This window comes from Pristiophorus japonicus, unplaced genomic scaffold (assembly GCF_044704955.1).
Source record: "Pristiophorus japonicus isolate sPriJap1 unplaced genomic scaffold, sPriJap1.hap1 HAP1_SCAFFOLD_75, whole genome shotgun sequence".
In the NCBI taxonomy this organism is placed as follows: domain Eukaryota; kingdom Metazoa; phylum Chordata; class Chondrichthyes; family Pristiophoridae; genus Pristiophorus; species Pristiophorus japonicus.
Window position 1 is genome coordinate 1338515 of NW_027254666.1, and position 18346 is coordinate 1356860.

The 18346-nt window shown below is 46.6% G+C and overlaps 1 non-coding gene across 1 annotated transcript; it reads left to right on the forward strand.

Moving 5' to 3' along the window:
- The first annotated feature begins 16677 nt into the window (after window positions 1–16677).
- Window positions 16678–16750, forward strand: trnai-uau (transfer RNA isoleucine (anticodon UAU)). The gene has a single exon. It is a non-coding gene; the product is annotated as a tRNA-Ile (tRNA).
- The last annotated feature ends 1596 nt before the right edge of the window (window positions 16751–18346 follow it).

Sequence of the window (18346 nt, forward strand, 5' to 3'; positions counted from 1 at the left end):
TCCCAAAGTAATTGAGTAGCCCGAGAAAGGCGCACAGTTCTGAGAACTCCGGGGCCTGGGTGCCAGGAAATTGCTTCTGTTTTGGATTCTGTTGGGCGGATTCCATCAGCGGCAATTCTTCTGCCCAAAAATTCAACCTCGGGCGCGAGAAACAGACACTTGGATTTCTTAACTTTTAGGCATTTCCGAACCAATCGACTTAGTACTTCCTCCAAATTGCAGAGATGGGAGTCGGTGTCCCTGCCCGTGATAAGTATGTCGTCTTGAAATAGAACCGTCCCCGGGATGGACTTGAGCATACTCTCCATGTTGCGCTGGAATATAGCAGCTGCCGACCTGATGCCGAATGGGCATCGATTGTACGTGAAAAGGCTTCGATGTGTGTTGATGGTGGTGAGCAGCTTAGTCTCTTTTGTCAGTTCTTGCGTCATATACGCAGATTTGAGATCTAGTTTCAAGAAAAGTTTTCCTCCAGCCAATGTGGCAAATAGATCCTCCGCTCTGGGCAGCGGGTACTTGTCCTGTCGGGCGACTCTGTTTATGGTCGACTTATAATCCCAACAGATTCGTACGGATCCATCAGGCTTCATGACGGGGAGGATGGGATTGCCCAGTCGCTAAATTCCACGGGTGAAATAATGCCTTCCCGAAGAAGCCGGTCCAGTTCGTGTTCAATCTTTTCCCGCATCACATAAGGCACAGCTCTACCCTTGTGATGGACCGGTCTGGCATCCTGTGTGACGCAGATTTTAACTTTCGCCCCTTTGAAGGCTGAAAGAGATGTTCAAAACGATTTGGAACTGTTGAGCAGGAGGTCCGTTCCTCTGACGGCATGCTGTGCACATCATCCCATTTCCATTTTAGTTTTGCCAGACAGCTTCTTCCCAACAATGCTGGGAGATCTCTTGGGACATTCCACACGGAAATCGGTTCACTGCCTCTTTGTGTGTGGTAGAGAGCATGGCGCTGCCAAGGACTGGGACGATTTCTTTGGTATAGGTCCTTAGTTTGGTGTCGACCCTTGTGAGTTTTGGTCTGTCGCTTTTGTGCGGCCACAGCGTTCAAATTGTTGGATGCTCATGAGGGATTGACTTGCTCCCGTGTCCAGTTCCATGTTGACGGGTATCCCGTTGACTAGGACCCTCATCATTATTGGAGGCGTCTTGTTGTAAGAACAGTGGACATTGATCGTGTTGACCCGCTCTACCTCGGTGTCCCGGGCACTGTCCCCACCTTCTTCTGGTCCGTTTTCCGACCCTTCTGATTCGTATACCAGCCGAGCTGCTGTTTTTTTGCACGTGAGCCAGATGTCCTGTATAGTTGCAGTTTCTGCAAACAGCATGCTGAAATCGACACCCCCTTGTTGAGTGCCTTCCCCCACATCTCTAACACAGACCGCTTCCATTGTTTCCGAAGGATGAGCTGCGTCTGGCTGATCTCTCTTGAGCTTCTCTCAGTCTGTAGTTGATTGCTCGCATTGTGGGTTGATGAGGTGTGAAAGGACGTCCATGTGGACCTTGATGGCTTCAGGCGCCACTGCCTGCTGTTGAAGGCCTGCTCTCCTGCCTTTGTCTGTGTGTGGGGGTAGCGGCTTGTTTCACGCTGTGAACCCCTTGTTCCGATGTTTCGTTAGTTGTCGCACCCGCAGTGTAGATCAACCTTATTTCTTCTTCTCCTTCCAAGAATGTCTGTGCGATCAGTGCTGCTGCCTTTAGGTTCAAGTTCTTGGTCTCTATAAGCTTTCGGAATATGCCTGCGTGGCCTAATCCTTCAATAAAAAAGTCTCGCAGTACTTCTCTCCTTAGTTCATTGGAGAACTCACATAAACTCGCCAACGTCCGAAGTTCCGCCACGAAGTCGGGTATGCTCTGGCCCACAAAGCGTCTGTAGTTGTAGAACCTGTGTCTGGCCATGTGTCGGCTGCTCGCTGGCTTCAGGTGGTCTCTCACCAGTGTGCTCAACTCCTCAAACGACTTGCTTGCTGGTTTCTCGGGTGCCAGCAGGTCCTTGGTAAGGCGTATGTTTTCGAGACACAGCTGGTCAATAGATGGGCTCTTCTCTTGTCTGCCTTATTGTCGCCCAACCAGTCTTTGGTTACAAAGCTTTGCTGGAGCCTTTCTATAAAGTCCTCCCAATTGTCTCCGGCATTATATTTCTCATCTGAGCCGTTGGTAGCTATTCTATGGATTCCGTGATTCCGTAAGTCGTCGCCACTGTAAAGTCCTCACCCTGCAGTACAGACTTACACGGGGCACATGCTGAAGTCAAGGTCACTCTGGACCTGCACCTTTATTTCACAGCTCTTGAGTGCCACACTTGCCTGAGACATGCCTTTATATACCTGTGTGGAACAGGTATGCAGTGTCTCCTGCAAGTGCACCCCTGGTGGTAAAGTATGCATGTGGTTACAGGTCATATCTATTTACAGTCATGTATAGCATGGTAAGGTACAGTTATATACAGTAGTGTGAAATAAATGACACTGCTCACCTGGGGCTCGCTTACCGTGTCGGAGTTCTGTGTAGAGCGCTTGCTTAGTGAGTCTCGTGTCGGGCATGTGCACAATGTGGCCCGCCCAGCGGAGCTGATCGAGTGTGGTCAGTGCTTCAATGCTGGGGATGTTGGCCTGAGCGAGAACACTGATGTTGGGATAAAAGTTCCTCACATGCTCAGGGCAAAATATCTGATTGCCGGTCTACAAAAGAATGAACAAACTTCAGCACCATGTCAGACGGAAATGTTAAGCGAGCAGGTGGACTGCTGAATCCTACTTTTAAGGAGTTGGTGGTGACAAAACAAATGGGTTCCGCTTAATGATTAAACATAAGAAATGTCAGAAGTGGGACCTAAACCGACATTTCCAGAGGAGACAGTGACCTGAACACAGCACCTGAGACCGCACGGCCATCCTGACTAATCAGTGCAGCATGTGACCATCTGGAGGTTGATTTTGAACTTTTGTGTCCTGTCACATGAAATAAATGAGGGGTGCATGCGTATGTCTGCCTGACACCGGGGAAACAGTGAGACAGAGCTTGGAGCAAGGGTCTGGTTATTGCCAAAAAGCAAAGGAAATATTAATTCTGGAACAAAAATATCCAAGAGAACAGTGACCCCGAAGTGATTTGAACACACAATCCTTTGAACTGGAGTCAGACACACTACCGTTGCACCATGAGACCTACACAGTGACTTGGAGATGTTCGTCTATATGAAGATTCTGCAATACAAGGGTCTTTCAAATCCCCGCCCATTCCCACCAGGTGTCACAAGCAGCGCTCACCAGACAGGCACCGTATGATTTCTTCTTAAACTTTTCTCTTGCTTTCACGGGAAACCATAATTAATTAACCCCTCACCTTCTGTTGCACAATCAAACAAATGCTAACTCAGGAACAGTCCATACTTCAATCATTTTTCCTGTGCTTTGCATCTGACCTTGAAAACCATATCCCATTTTACACACTGTATTTTAGCTTTCTGGTTCAAAGTCTTCAGGGATCTGGGGCTACATTTATCAAATTTAACAGCACCGGTTATTCCTATTGTGCACACAAAATATAATCAGTTGTGAAGATACAATCCCACTGTGCATATTTGCAGATTCAACCCAATAGGATTTCAAATAAAGTGAAAGAATTTTACACTGAAAAGATTTGAAAGTGTTACTTTTATTTGTGTCTTCAATTAAAATTTGTGGCGTCTGACCGCCGTTCATGCCACTGCTGAATAAGAAAGGAGGGTTTGACGTTGACCAGACTACACTGCCCCTGATATCTGTCAACTCATCCTTTGTTTTCAGTGGTTTCTCGTCCTTTGATGGGCTGCAGTATAACGGATATTACGTTGGCCTCACACGCAAAAGGTCCCCGGTGGATCCGTTTTCTCTCAGTCAAAGTTATCCATTTATTGAAGTGAAATAAAGAGCAATTAATAAATAAGGGAGCCCTTTTGCCAGGAGAATAAATAGCAAATAAAAACATCAAATGCTGGAAATCTCAGCAGGTCAGGCAGCATTTGCCGGGAGACGAAACTCGCCTCCGATTGTTCATCCACAGAAAGGTTGAGCATAATGTTTCTGCCCGGGATTGAACCAGGCACATTTTGCGTGCAAAGCAAACGTGATAAACACAGCACAAGTTTCAACAGCAAGTTTCAACATCTGGGGCGGAGCCAACAGGCGCCTGGCTGCAATGAGCGATAAAAACCTGCGTTGGGCAGAATCCCGTCGAGCTCAGTCGGTAGAGTATGAGACTTTTAATCTCAGGTTCGTGGGTCCGAGCCCCACTTTGGGTGATTACATTTCTTTTAATTTAATGCAGCTTTCATGGAAACACATCATTAATGAACCCACAATCTTCACTTGCACAATTAAAGAAATGCTAACTGAAGGAACTCCAAAATTCAAGTCTGTGAGATACTCAATCATGATTTCAATCATTACTAATCCACCCACAACATTTGACATACGTCAAGGATTCCACATTTGCCAAACCCGGCTAGCTCAGTCGATAGAGCATGAGACTCTTAATCTCAGAGTCATGGGTTCCATCCCCACGTTGCGCGAATAAGTTTTGTTAAATTTTTATGTTGCTTTCACGGGAAAACATCATTAATTAACTGATCAATTGGAGAGGCTGGGTCCGTTTCCTTTGGAACAGAGTATTTGTCCTCCAGGATCGATAGTTTCCTTGCTGAATCACAATAACCAGACCCAATATGTCCCTCTGGATGTTCGGGGTCTCTCGTACACTCCCAGTCGTGTGATCGCCCCTTTTCTGTTCTCCAATTGAATCCATATGGCCTCGTTCAAAAATCTGTCTCTCTCCACCTTAAATATATTCAATGACCCAGCCTCCACAGCTCTCTGGGGCAGAGAGCTCCAAAGATTCACCACCCTCTGAGAGAAGAAATTCCACCTCAACTCCGTTTTAAATGGGCGACCCTTAAACGGTCAGGGAATAAGGGGTTATGGTGATCAGCCATGATCGTATTGAATGGTGGAGCAGGCTCGAGGGACCATGTGGCCTACTCCTGCTCCGACTTCTTATGTTCTTATGACCCCTTCGGCCCTTCGAGCCTGCACTGCCATTCACTATGATCATAGCTGATCATTCCCTCAGTACCCCTTTCCTGCTTTCTCTCCATACCCCTTGATCCTTTTAGCCATAAGGTCCATATCTAACTCCTTTTTGAATGTGTGGGTTAATTCCCGTGAAAGTAACATAAAAGTTTAAGGAAAATAATTCATGCAAGGTGGGGCTCGAACGCATGACCTTAATATTAAAAATCTCATGCTCCACAGACTGAACTAGCCAGGCTTGCCCACATCTACTTCATCAATGGTAACCCCCAGGATGTTGATGTGTATTAGTCAAAGGAACATAAGAAATAGGAGCAGGAGTCGGCCATACAGCCCCTCGAGCCTGCTCCACAATTTAATAAGATCATGGCTGATCCGATCATGAACTCAGCTCCACTTACCCGCCCGCTGCCCATAACCCCTTAACCCCTTATTGTTTAAGAAACTGTCTATTTCTGTCCTAAATATATTCAATTTCCCAGCTTCCACAGTTCTCTGGGACAGTGAATTCCACAGATTTACAACCTTCTGAGAGAAGAAATTCCTCCACATCTCAGTTTTAAATGGGCGGCCCCACATTCTAAATCATGCCACTAGTTCTAGTCTCCCCCATCGGTGGAAACATCCTCTCTGCATCCACTGTTTGTGAAAATACATTCACATAGACTCTGGTAAGTTAGGAGAGACAACTTTATTGCTAACTGAGCTCTGGGAGAAGAGTTGAGATCCAGCGATCTCCCCGAGTGCCTTGCGCCGCGGGGTTATAAGCAGTTTAGAAGGGGGCGGAATACAATCATTTAAATTCATTTACATACAACCAATCGATCCATATGGCAACGCAATTCATTTACCTTCAACTTTTTAATGTAGTGAAACCTGATAGCATGGTGCGAGTTTGGAACTCTTCCTCTTTATCTTATTTTGTGTTTCGTTATTCTGTTGCAAAGCTTTCGATGAAACAGTGGCCTGCACCTGGCCAGGAGTCACTTGTTGCTGCAGAGTTCATATCAGGGACAGCAGATAGGCTTCTTGGTACAAAGTTCATTTCGTGGTGGCTTAACCCATCATGCTTTGCTATGTCTGAAAATCTACTCCAACACCGTCGTTCTATTCTCGTAAAACCAGCTCCTTATGTATCGGCCAGCTGTGTAGGTTAAATCTCTAGATATATTACTAAGATTACTTTAACCACAACGTTTCTGTAGTGTAGCGGTTATCACATTCACCTCACATGCGAAAAGTTCCTGGTTCCATCCCAGGTGGAAACATTATTTTGGAGGCTATTTTTGCTGCAAATATATTGAACAAAAGTCGCCCAAGGTTTCTTGTCGCATGAGCAGTGAATATTTTAAACCTGTCTCCAAAACACAGAGTGTATAAAGTCAGATAGGGAAGAAAACTTCATCAATGAATCAAGCTCCTTAAATGATTAACATAAGAACATACGAAATAGGGACAGTAGTCGGCCATTCGGCCTCTCGATCTTGCGCTTCCATTCAATAAGATCATGGCTGATCTGACCATGGACTCTGATTTAAGGGACTCGGGGGCCTGTTCTCTCTCCCCTGAGAAGGTTCACGTTCTACAGTCCAGCCTCCAAAAGGCACCACTCTCTGTACAGTACTTGCCGGGTTTGAGACCTGAGGAGGAGTCCTCCGCCGAGAGCCACAGGTCGAGGTCATGAATGTATGGCTCACGGAGATGGCCTTCTGCATTGTGTCTGTGGTATCCGCTGACAGTAGCTAAAGAAGGAGGCCCTCGTGCCGATTCCGATGACAAAGATATCCCGCAGTGATTCGGTGAGGTGGTCACCAAAATCCCACGGTGCTTCCAGCCTCCTGAGGTCTGCAGCATATTTCGTGATCTTCTGGCCTTCGGGCAGTCGGTGTGTATAAAACCGGTTTCTGGCTGTGAGGATGCTCTCTTTGGGCTTGAGTTGTTGTTGGATCAGCGTTACCAGCTCCTCGTCCGTCTTGGTCATTATCATCGCTGGTGCCAGCAAGTCCCTGACGAGGCCATAGACGGTGGGCCCACAACTGGTTAGCTGGATAGCTCTGCAATTATCAGCCAGTGTGGCCGGGTTGTCACCTGCCAGATCATTTGCTGTGAATTAATGGTCGAGCCATCCAACAAATGCTTCCCAATCATCACCATCGGCGAACTGCTGCAACGTACCAAGGTTAGCCATTTTCGTGTGAAGGTCCGTAATCTCATCGCCAATTGTTATACCTTCAGATGCTCTGATGATGACTCCACGAGACAATGTGTCATGCTTGAACTGTAGTGACCTTAGTCCTTTATTGATAACCACAGAGTGAGGATCACACCTGGTGGTCTGCCTTTTGTACTAGGCCAGGCACACCTGGACAGGTAAGCTACAAGTCTCCCACTGAAGTGCCCTCTGGTGCACAACTTCTAATAGTACAAGCAATAACCATGTAGGACACATGACAGGTGTCACTGTGGAACCGTTTCTCTCACTCAAATTTAGACACACGACCGTGGGCACCACGAGGTCAAGGTAGGTAGCCATTGACATTCAGGTTATATATAAATATATATAAATATATCGACATGTATCGTAACTGTTCCCTGGTGGTCAAGGAGTTAAGATCCAGCGCACTAACCTGGTTTCAATCCTCGATTAGTTCATCGCATAAAAATAATTGAGGTCTGTGAGACGATTAATAATTGCTGTAATCACCATGAATAGCAATACTTTCTATGATATACCGAGCTTACAGACTATCTTGCTTTTCCTGCCCTATGCCAAGCACGTGTTCGGGGTTTGATTTTGTAAACTGTGTGAGTTCGCTGATCGCGGGGAGATGGTCGGAGCCTCTGTGGCCCCACTGTGAGGAATTGGAGACGGTGGCTGGGTGATTGGTGACATTTCTGTATAGGGCAGCGGAGGAGAAGGATTGAGAACTTTCAGTGTGGGACAGAAGTTGTTTAAGGTGAGCCAACACATTCCCGATCAGCACAGAGGGAGCTCACTGGTCATTGTTCTTTTGGATATTGTTCTTCCAGAATTAATATTTCCTTTGCTGTGTCGAAATAACCAAACCCTTTCTCCAAGGCCTGTCTCACTGTTTCCCGGTGTCAGGCAGAGATACGCCTGCTGCCCTCATTTATTTCATGTGACAGGACACAAAAGTTCAAAATCAACCTGCAGGTGGCCACACATAGCACTGAATAGTCAGGATGGCCAAGCGGTCTAACGTGCTGCGTTCAAGTCACTGTCTTCTCTGGAGATGTGGGTTTATCTCCCATTTCTTACATTTAATCATTAAGCGAAACCCATTTGTTTTGTCACCACCAACTCCTTAAAAGTGCGATTCAGCAGTCCACCTGCTCGCTGAACATTTCCGTCTGACCTGGTGCTGAAGTTTGTTCATTCTTTTGTAGACCATCAATCATATATTTTGCTCTGAGCATGTGAGGAACTTTTATCCCGATCTAATTGGGTTTAATTTTGGTAATCTGCTGCTGAAAGTGGAGATGTTTCCGCAGTGTAACGGTTAACACGTTCGCCTCACACGCGACAGCACCTCGGGGGAAAATATTTTCTGGAGCTTTGTCATGCATGTTCAGAGGAGAGTTTGTTCTTCTGTGAAAGGTCAAGAGATCATAAGAATGTAAGCATTCGGAACAGGAGTCAGGTATTCGGACCATTTTCAAGTTTTCAATATCTTTCCGCCCGGTTTCGGACCGGGGACCTTTCGTGTGTGAAGCGAATGTGATAACTACTACACTACGGAAACACTGTGTTCGAATCTATCTGAGGATAAAACCACATTTCGAAAGTTCACAGCTAGCCGAGAATTCAGGAACTTGTTTTAAGAGAATGGAATAAGGGTGCTATATTTAGGAAGGTTGTAAGTGCCTTTTCCACGCCTCGGGAACCTTTTCCACGCCTCGCGAACCTACTATCAGCAAGGGCAGACATCGATGACGAGGTCCAAAACCGCCTCCAGTGTGCCAGCACAGCCTTCGATCCCGTGAGGAGGAGAGTGTTTGAAGACCAGGACCTAAAATCTGGCACCATGCTTATGGTCTGCAGGGCGGTGGTGATACCTGCCCCGCGGTATGGCTCCGAGACATGGGCTATATACAGCAGACATCTCAAATCACTGGAGAAATACCACCAGGGCTGTCACCGCAAGATCCTGCAAATCCCCTGGGAGGACAGACGCACCAACATCAGTGTTCTCGCTCAGGCCAACATCCCCAGCATTGAAGCACTGATCAAACTTGTCAAGCTCCGCTGGGCGGGCCACATTGTCCACATGCCCAACATGAGACTTCCGAAGCAAGCGCTCTACTCAGAACTCCGACAGGTAAGCGAGCCACAGGTGGGCAGAGGAAACGTTTCGGGCACACCCTCAAAGCCTCCCTGATAAAATGCAACAGCCCCACCTGCACCTGGGAGTCCTTGTACCTCGGGTTGAGTTGCCTGTGCTGCATGATCCGTGCCGAATGGATCATCCTCAGCCACGTGGTATGTCACAGCACGTTTGCACATTCACTGGAGGTACCCCATCGTTGTGCAGCCTTTGCACACGTAGTGCTTGAAACGACATTGATGGGCCCGAGGATTACCCCCGCAGCACCAACACGGTGCTAATACATTCACATTCACCCCCGATGGCGCACTCTGAGTCATCACCGGTGTTGCAGCTACAGACGTATCGACCCTGCCATATGAAGTTCGGCCTGCTAGCGACATCATTTTATGCACAGTACTTGCCGCTGAGCATCGATGTTGAGAAGATATCTGTTTGTTGTTATCGTCCGTGACCATGCATGCCTGGGCGATCGCGATGGCCCTGCTCAGGTCTAGTGTTTCAGCAGCCAGCAGCTTTCGAAGAATGATCTCGTGGCTGATGCCCAGCACGTAAAAGTCTCACAGCATTTGCCCCAACGCAGCTCCAAAATAGCAAGGTCCCGCGAGGTGTCTCAGGTCGGTGACATAATCCGCCAGGTCCTGGTCCCGGATCGATGGTGCATGTAAAAACGATATCTGGCCATGAGGATACTCTCTTTCGGCTTGAGGTAGTCCCAAACCAGTGTGCACAACTCTGAATATTCCTTCTCCGTTGGTTTTGTCGGTGTGAGCAGATTCTTGATGAGGCTGTATATTTTAGGCCTACAGACAGTGAGGAGAACCACCCTGTGCTTGGCCACGTTAGTGTCTCCTTCCAGATCGTTGGCCACAAAGTACTGGTCGAGCTGCTCGACAAAGGCTTCCCAATCATCACCCTCTATGGATCTCTCTAATATTCCAACAGCAGCCATGGTTGTGTGAAGGTTCGTATTCTGTTACTCGTCGCCAATTGTTGTGTATTGAAGAACTCCCCGAGGCTGAGTACTGTGAGCTAAACTTAGTGTGACCTTAGTCTTCTTTATTACAACTCCAGAGTGCCTGAACAACATGGTAGCCAACCTTTCATACTGGCCCTGCACGTGTGGGCAGTTGACCATTAGGACTCCAAAAGTCGCGCCCTCTGCTGGCAAGTATTACAGAGTTACATACTTCACATAATTGTTATCGTTAAAAAGTTATAATTCCAATGAATGCCTGAATTATCCGAAAGGAGCCTGGTTTGTAGGACAAGGCTACATATCAGGAAGGAGTGTAGTTAGATGACAAGGGAAGTGGTTTTCTGATTATAACTTTGGAGAATAAAAAGATTAAAGCTGGAAACAATGAGCAGGTCAGGCAGCATCTGTGGAGAGAGAGACAGAGTTAACATTTCAGGTTAATGACCTTCCATCAGAAGTTGGGCACTTGTGTTCGGTAATACTATTAAAAGTTTCAATTCTCACGTAGCAGGGATAAGGAAAATATATAAAATGTGGCATTTGGAACAGATATTTTAGAATCCGATTAATGTTTGATCAATTTGTGCACTGAGCTGGGAACTGGAACGTGTTTGAGTTCTTCGGCGAACTTTCGCAAGGTTTGGGTGTAAGTACTTTTGTTAAGTGTATGTTTAATTGTTGTCTGCTTAATAACTCTGACATTTAATGTTGCGGACCATATTATTGTACTGCGCGTTTTCCTGCTCTGTTTGGAGCACCGATCCCTTCAATCTGTCGCTTACAGGGACAGTTGGATTCACCGTTTCTTTGTTTGGTGAAATTTCAAAGATTGAAAGCGGCGCACATCAACCTGGTCACCTACTCACTAACTGCTGCACGCTGCTCCCCTGAGATGGAAGCCCAGTTGCTGTTTCAAGTTTGATTGCAGGTACAAGCAGAACTCATTCATAGAAAGTCCAAGTCCCTGAGATATCTGATTCTTTGCACCGAACTCCTTCGCAAAGTGTTGCGGTTCGTGTGGGGTGATTTGTGCACATATTTCCCCACACGACAACACTTCAAACATAACTCAACGGCTGGAAAGCGCTTTGGGGCGTCATGAGTTCCTGAAAGATGTTGAAGAAATGCAAGTCCTTCTTTGCAAAAGTTGGATGCAATTTCAAAATTCGTGGGCAAACTGAGTGCTTGTCCGGGATTTGAACCCGGGACCTCTCGCAAATTTCAAGTAACAACCCGAAAGCAAAAATCATACCCCTAGACTAACGAGCCAGCTACTTGACAAATGTAGAGCTCAGGTTTAAATATTATTGAAGCATTTTTCGTGTGTTGCTATTCTTGATCGGAGGAGCACATGGGACGGAATCAGTGACTTTGCTTTTTCGACCTGTCTTCTGAAGCACCGCTCGGTCCCACTCGGACAGTCAATGAGCTGTTGAGACGTTCGTGTATCCAGGCTGCGGGTGGCCAACAGGCGCCTGGCTGCAATGAGCGATAAAATCCAGCGTTATCCTGAAGCCTGGCGTGCTCAGTCGGTAGAACATGGGCCTATTAATTACAGGTTCGTGGGATTGAGCCCCATGTTGGGCGATTGCATTTCTTTTAATTTAATGTTGCTTTCATGGAAAATCATCATTAATTAACCCGCAATCTTCTTTTCCACAATTAAAGAAATGCTAACTGAAGGAACTCCATAATTTAATCATTTCTTCCGTGCTCTGCAATTGAACTCTGAAACCATAAAACATTTTACACACTGTGCTTTCGGGGTCTGGGTCAAAATGTTCATTGCTGGTAACAACAATCGGAGACTGTGGAAACATTCAGACTCACTTGAGAGAAAGGGTCTGGTTATTGTGAAACACCAAAGAAAATAGCAATTCTGGAAGAATAACATCGAAACGAAATGTGAGCTGACACCCAGAAAGAAGTGTTAAGGCAGAAGGTTAAATGCTGCATCCCTTTCTGCAAAACATTCCTTTCAGAAACATTTCAATGACCGAAACGGCACAAAACAAAAATGTTCCTTTCAAAGTCATTAACCTCCCGAATTTCCATGCCTCGTGAATTTCCTGAATCATATGCCTCTAGTTTTGCCGACTCAATCCATGTCCCTTTGCAATGTTGTGCTCCCACCCACACTATGAAATGTGCCACTAACTTATCGAATCATGGAATGGTTACTGCACGGAAGGCCATTCGGCCCATCGAGCCCGTGCCGACTCTCAGCGAGTCCCACAACCCACGCCCTTCCCCCACAGCCCTGCAATTGTTTTTCCTTCAGACACTTATCCAACTCCCGTCTGAAACATAAGATTGAGTCTTCCTCCACCGCCCTTTCAAGCCGTGCATTCCAGATCCTAACGACTCGCTGCTAAATGGCCAGCTCCTGATCCTGTGTATAAAGTCTGGAAAACACTAGATCACTTCCTGCCACACTCACAGCCTTCCGAAATATAGCACCGTCATTCTATTCTCGTAAAACCAGCTCCTGAAGTATCGGCCAGCTGTGTAGGTTAAAGCTCTGGTTATATACCTAAGATTACTTTAACCACAACGTTTGTGTAGTGTAGCGGTTATTCGGTTTGCCTCACACCCGAAAGGTCCCCGGTTCGAGCACGTGCAGAAACATTATTTTGGAGACTATTTTTGCTGTGAAATAAATTGAACAAAAGTCGCCCCAGGTTCCTTGTCGCATGAGAACTGAACATTTTAAACCAGTCTCCTAAATGCAGAGTGTGTAAAGTCAGATAGGGGAGAAAACTTCATCAATGATTCAAAATCCTTGAATGATTAAATTTCAGTTGTTCAAGTTTCCACTGACCCTCAGTAACAATTCTACAAAACAACGCTGGCGGGAAATGAATGGGGAATAAAACAAATAATCTTCACCCATCCATGTCTCACAGCCCCTGCCTCGGTTAATACCAGTAGATCTAAGCCGCATTTCAAACCCACAAACAACTCATTAGTTATTCGCTCTTCCCAGTTCCAGAGCTCAGAGGGTTGTTGTCCATCCCTGGGATGCAAGCTACCACGGACCCGGGCCAAAGCTCCCCGTACACCGAGCATAAGCTGAGGAAAACCACGGGGGAGAGGATAACCTGGTGTGTGGGGCTACAGGACACTCGGACCCTTTAATAATCTCTCACAGCTCATCTGAAAGCATCCGGAATGTGCCTGCCTCAACCGGGTGGCTACACTTGTTTATTTATAAAAAGAGAAGCAACTATCCTCATTCAGCAGATATAAGGCAAGATATCATCAAAAGAGGTTTTTGGACATTTTAGGTGATGTGTTTAATGCTTCAGTCCTTTTAGTGTTCAATTCCCACCTCCTCTCTGGCTGTGCCTGCACTGAGCTTACCTCTAGGTAAGGTTGTTCTGAACTTACAAAAGTGGGCACTTACTCCAGCCTAAGTTAGAATGTAGTAAGTTTTCACTGCCGAAAATTGCAAAACAAGCCTGAGTGGCTGGGCACACCCCCTTTTGAAAATAAATACCTTACCTGAAGCCAACCTCAACTAACTCAGTAGAACTGGAGCAAACTAATATCCGAGAATTGCAATTTCTAACATTCTCCAAACTAAACGAGTTGCTCCAAAAAACTAGGAGCAACTCCACCCGAAACTTTGGCCCTCAGTGTGGGACAGAAGTTGTTTAAGGTGAGCCAACACATTCCCGATCAGCACAGAGGGAGCTCAGTGGTCAGCTCCCCTCTGTTGGTGCTGCTGTACCAGATGTTTCTGTAAGGCAATAAACGGCAACGCCTCAGCGCGAATTCAACGGTGGGCACTCATGCTGGCATCCTACGACTATACCATAAGGCACAGACCAGGCACAGACAACTTTGCCGACGCGATCAGCAGGCTACCGCTGGCGACCACGGAAGGCTCTGACGAACAGTACTGTGAGATAGTCATAGCAATCAAAGCCTTTGAGTCCACAGCTTCGCCCATAACAGCTCACCAAATCAGAGCCTGGACGGCCAGCGACCCCACGTTATCCTTAGTAAAAAGATGCGTCCTAACCGGTGACTGGGCAGAGGCTCGTGATGCCTACCCCGAGGAATTAAAACCCTTTCACAGGAGCATGCTTGATCTATCACTACAAGCAGACTGCCTGATGTGGGGCAGCCGAGTCGTCATGCCTCTGCGAGGCAGAGAGGCATTTGTCCGGGAGCTGCACCGCGAGCACTCGGGGATTGTTCTCATGAAGGCCATAGCCAGATCCCACGTCTGGTGGCCTGGTATCGACGCGGACTTGGAGCTCTGCGTCCGAAGGTGCACTATTTGTGCCCAAATCAGCAATGCCCCCAGGGAGGCTCCACTGAGCACCTAGCCCTGGCCGACCAAACCGTGGTCGCGGGTGCACGTAGACTATGCGGGCCCATTCATGGGCAAAATGTTCCTTGTAGTTGTAGATGCATTTTCAAAGTGGAAACAATGCACCATTTTAAACTCGAGCACAACCTCCACCACTGTGGAGAACCACACGTGAAAGGTCCCCGGTTTGTCCGTGTAGAAACATTATTTTGGAGACTACTTTTGCCGTGAAATAAATTGAACAAAATTCTCCCCAGGTTCCTTGTCGCATGAGCAGTGAACATTTTAAACCAGTCTCCGAAATACAGACTGTGTAAAGTCAGATAGCGGAGAAAACTTCATCAATGATTCAAGCTCCTTAAATGATTAACATAAGAAAATAAGAAATAGGAACAGGAGTCGGCCATTCGGCCCCTCGATCCTGCTCTGCCATTCAATAAGATCATGGCTGATCTGACCATGGACTTTGAGTTAAGGGACTCGGGACCTGTTCTCTCTCCCCTGAGAAGGTTTACGTTCTACAGTCCAGCCTCTAAAAGGCGCCACTCTGTGCACATTACTTGAGTCCTGAGGATGAGTCATCTGCCTGGAGCCACAGGTCGAGGTCATGAATGCTTGGCTCACGGAGATGGCCGTCTGCAGTATGACTGTTGTATCCGCTGACAGTAGCTTATGACGAAGGCCCTCTTGGCCGATTCCGATGACAAAGATATCCCGCAGTGCTTCGGTGAGGTGGTCACCAAAATCCCACGGTGCCGCCAGCCTCCTGAGGTCTGCAGCATATTTCGTGATCTCCTGGCCTTCGGGCCGTCGGTGTGTATAAAACCGCTGTCTGGCTGTGAGAATGCTCTCTTTAGGATTGAGTTGTTCTTGGATCAGTGTTACAAGCTCCTCGTATGTCTTGGTCGTTGTCTTCGCTGGTGCCAGCAAGTCCCTGACGAGTCCATAGACGGTGGGCCCACAACTGGTTAGCAGGATAGCTCTGCACTTATCAGCCAGTGTGGCCGGGTTGTCACCTGCCAGGTCGTTTGCTGTGAAGAAATGGTCGAGCCTCTCCACAAAGGCTTCACAATCATCACCATCAGCGAACTGCTGCAACGTACCAAGGTTCGCCATTTTCGTCTGAAGGTCCGTAATCTCGTCGCCAATTGTTATACCTTCAGATGCTCTGATGATGACTCCACGAGACAATGTGTCATGCTTGAACTCTAGTGACCGAAGTCCTTTATTGATAACCACAGAGTGAGGATCACACCTGGTGGCCTGCCTTTTACACTCGGCCAGGCACACCTGTACAGGTAAGCTGCAAGTCTTCCACTGCAGTGCACTCTGGTGCACACCTTGTAACCATGTAGAACACATGAAAGGTATCACTGAGGAACAATTTCTCTCACTCAATGTTAAACACACGACCGTGGGCACAACGAGGTCTAGTTAGCTAGCCATTGACATTCATATATAAATATATATAAATATATCGACATGTATCGTAACTGTTCCCTGCTGGTCAAGGGGTTAAGATCTGGCGCACTAACCTGGTTTCAATCCTCGATCAATGCATCGCATAAAAATAATTGAGGTCTGTGAGACGATTAATAATTGCTGTAATCACCATGAATACCAATACTTTCTGTAATAGACCGAGCTTACAGACTATCTGGCTTCTCCTGCCCTTTGCCAGGCACGTGTTCGGGGTTTAATTTTGTAAACTGGGTGAGTTCGCTGATCGCGGGGAGACGGTAGGAGCCTCTGTGGCCCCACTGTGAGGATGTGGATGTGAACACGGTGGCTGGGTGATTGGTGACATTTCTGTAAAGGGCAGCGGAGGAGAAGGATTGAGAACTTTCAGTGTGGGACAGAAGTTGTTTTTGGTGAGACAACACATTCCCGATCAGCACAGAGGGAGCTCACTGGTCAGCTCCCCTCTGTTGGGAACGATGTACCAGAGGTTTTTGTAGTGTAGTGGTTATCACGTTTGCTTTATATGTAAAAGGGCCATGGTTCGATCCTGGGTAGAAACATTATGTTTAAACTTTCTGTGGATGAACAATCGGATGCGAGTTTCGTCTCGCTGCAAATGCTCCCAGAACTGCTGAGATTTCCAGCGTTTGCTGTTTTTATTTGTTATTTGTTCTTCTGGCAAAAGGGCACCCTTATTCCTTAATTGATTTTTATTTCACTTCAATAAATAGAAAACTTTGAGTGAGAGAAAACGGATCCACCGAGGACCTTTCGCGTGTGAGACCAACGTGATATCCGCAACACTGCAGCCAATCAAAGGGCGAGAAACCACTGAATATAAAGGATGAGCTGACAAACATCAGGGGCAGTGCAGTCTGGTCAATGTCAAAACCTCCTTTCTTATTCAGCAGTGGCATGAATGGGAGTCAGACGTCACAAATTTTAATTAAAGACACAAATACAAGAAACACTTGCAAATCTTTTCAGTGTAAAATTATTTCACTTTATTTGAAATCCTACTGCGCTGAATCTGAAAATACGCACAGTGGGATTTTATCTTCACTACTGATTGCATTTTGTGTGCACGGTAGGAATAACCGGTGCTGTTAAATTTGATAAAAGTTGCCCCAGATTCGTGGTGTCATCGGCAATGAAGACTTTGAAGCAGAAAGCTAAAATACAGTTAGTAAAATGGGATATGGTTTAACAGTTAACATGCAAAGCACAGGACAAATGATTGAAGTATGGAGTGTCCCTGAGTTCGCATTTGTTTGATTGTGCAAAAGAAGGTAAGGGGTTAATTAATGATGCTTTCCTGTGAAAGCAAGAGAAAAGTTTTCGAACAAACCATCCGGTGACTGTCAGGTGAGCGCTGCTTGTGATACCTGGTGGGAATGGGCGGGATTTTAAAGCCCCTTGTATTGCAGAACCTTCATATAGACGAACATCTCTTAACTGTTGTGGTGCAATGGCAGTGCGTCTGACTCTAGATCAAAGGGTTGCTTGTTCAAATCATGTCGGGATCACTTTTCTTTTAGCAATTGTTGTTTCACAACAACCAGACACTTGCTGCAATGTCTGTCTCACTGGTTAGCAGTGGTCGGGTTGGGGACAGCATCAAACAAGAAAGAAGGGATGTGTGCAGTGGTGGGACAGCAGTTATCATGGGTGACTTTAATCGACATAGTGATTGGGCTAACCACATGGTAGTAATTTGGTGGAGGAGGATTTCATGGAGTGTATTCTGGATGGTTTTCTCAACCAAGAAGAGAACTGGCCATCCTTGACTGGGTGATGTGTAATGAGAAGGGACTAATTCGCAATCGATTTGTGCGAGGCCCCTTGGGGAAGAGTAACATAACATGGTAGAATTCCTCATTAAGATGGAGAGTTTCACAGTTAATTCAGAAACTTGGGTCCTGAACTTAAGGAAAGGTAACTTTGACGGTATGAGGTGTGAATTGGCGAGAATAGACTGGCCAAGGATACTTGCAGGGTTGACGGTGGATAGGAAATTGCAAACATTTAAAGATCACACGGGTGACTTCAGCAATTGCACATCCCTGTCTGGAGTAAAAATAGAACGGAGAACGTTGCTCAACCGTGGCTAACAAGGGGAATTAAGGATAGTGTTAAAACCAAGGAAGAGGCAGATA